Source organism: Salpingoeca rosetta, assembly GCF_000188695.1.
Source record: "Salpingoeca rosetta unplaced genomic scaffold supercont1.18, whole genome shotgun sequence".
NCBI lineage: Eukaryota > Choanoflagellata > Craspedida > Salpingoecidae > Salpingoeca > Salpingoeca rosetta.
Window position 1 is genome coordinate 835,820 of NW_004754916.1, and position 2,250 is coordinate 838,069.

The 2,250-nt window shown below is 59.5% G+C and overlaps 1 protein-coding gene across 1 annotated transcript in view; it reads right to left on the minus strand.

Moving 5' to 3' along the window:
- PTSG_06588 (uncharacterized protein) overlaps window positions 1-2,250 on the minus strand; it is a 4,195-nt gene that overhangs the window by 1,341 nt on the left and 604 nt on the right. The window lies entirely within an intron of this gene.

The following is a 2,250-nucleotide window of genomic DNA, read 5'->3' on the forward strand; positions in this document are numbered from 1 at the left end:
ACACACACACACACACACACACACACACACACACACACACACACACACACGCACGCACGCACGCACGCATAAATCAGGTCTATGGCCCATGTGCATGAGGAGTGCCTGCTCCGCTGGGTGGACGAGCTCGACAGCAAGCCTTCCGATGGCGGCCGGTCCCCTCTCCTGTGTCCGCAGTGTGGTCGCCGCTACGCCATTGAACTGCCGCGCCCAGGCATCTTCTTGTCCCTGGGCAAGTTCTGCAGCCGCTTCTGCACGGAGGCCACCCCAATCATGGCCATGTTCGGCTTCTGCATGTGCTTGTGGTCCGGGCTTGCCCTGTACGGGGGTCTCGTCTACAGCACCACCTGCCGCATCCCGCTGCGCGCCATGATGACGTACAACTCGCCCAAGCGCCTCTTTGCGCTCCTGCCCATCATCCCGCTCACCCTCGTGGGTGCCCACACCATCGCCCAGGTCCGCCTCCACGTCACCATCTCCACGCACGGCGTGTGGAACATTCACGTCATGCCTGCCGGCGCCCTTGCTGCCCGTCGCCGCCGCCGGCAACAACAGCAGCAACAACAACAGCAACAACAACAGCAACAACAGCAGGAACGACAACAGGAACAGCGACAGCGCGACCGCCATGATATTGTCGCCACTCTGATGCAGAATCGCCGCGTGCTTGCGCAGCACCAAGAACACCAACAACGGCCACAGCAACAAGAGCGACAACAGGCATCGGCACAGGCACAGGAGCAGCAGCAACTCGACATCAACGCTCTCCCTTACCACCACCGCCGTCACCTCCAACAGCAGCAGCAGCAGCAGCAGATGGAGGCAGATGCACATGTGCGTATGTGGGCTGCAGCAGCCCATCCCCATCGCGCCAACGTCAACAGCACCAGCAGTGCCGGTAGTGGCAGCGGCGATGGTGTTGCCCGCGCAATGGACGCACGCGTGCAGGAACGCCTGCGAGAGCTGAGACGCTTGGAAGCCGAATATGCGGCTCGCACATTCACCCAGCAACAGCAACAGGAGCAGCAGCAGGAGCAGCAGCAACAGGGCGGTGAGTTTGCACGCACCCACCGCGCCAGTGCTGCTGGTGACATGCGCGATGATGGTGATGGTGCAGGTCGTGAAATCCGCCACGCGGCCTACCTTGACGATGACGAAAGCGAGGAGGAAGAGCGGGCGATGTTTGGTGATGGGCAGGGAGGTGGACGCGCGGTCCGCTTCGCCTCTGTCATGACAACGAGGAACGGGCACGCAACAAATCGCAGTTCCCACAGCAGCACTCGCGAACGCGAAGGCGACCAAGGCGAGGGGCATGAGGCGTGGTGGAGCGAGGATGTGGCTGAGCCAGAGAGAAGTCGGCATCACCAGCAGCAACATGGGCAGCAACAGCAATATGAGCATCAGCGTCCGCAGCGTCAACAGCAGCAGCACCACCACCACCAGCAGCAGCAGCGGCAGCAGCAGCACCGTCATCATTACATCGACCACTTTCACCACGTTGTTGGCGAGGCACAGCGTGGCCGGGACCAACCAGGTGAATTGCGCCACGACCAACTGCAGGTGGAGGACTTGATGGACAACTATCGCGAAGGGTTTTCGTACAGTGTGGGCGCATTTGGCTTTCACGAGTATGCAGATGGCAGTGACGGCGATGACGGAGATGATGAGCACCATATGGACTATGATGGTGCGTTTGGCGATGGGGTTGCGGGTGGCCACAATGACGGCCGCGGTGACCACCGCCGCCGCATGGGGGCAATGGAGGAACACTATCACCTGGACAGGCTACACAATGTTGGAGACGAAGACTCAGATGACGCTGATGAGGATGATGAGGATGATGATGACGACGATGATGATGTGTTTGAGGATGAGGATGTGTTGTGGGAGATTGAAGACGAACTATACCCACACCGCCAGCTCCGCCCCTTTGATTTTCTTCAGATTGTCATTGGCAGTCTCACCCTCCCCTTCATCTCCACATTCGTTGGCCGCCTGTTCTTCTCAAAGCCAACGCGTCACCCGCTCGAATGCGTCTTCCTTGGCGGTCAGTTGTGTGTGCGTGTGTTTGTGTGTGTGTGTGTGTGTGTGTGTGTGTGTGTGTGTGTGTGTGTGTGTGTGTGTGTGTGTGTGTGTGTGTGTATGTGTGCCTGCCTGTCTGTCTGTCTGTCTGTCTATCCACAGACCTACCCCCTTTTCGTCCCTTCCCTCATAACCCGCGACTTGTGCTGCCCTCCCATCATCCTCCCC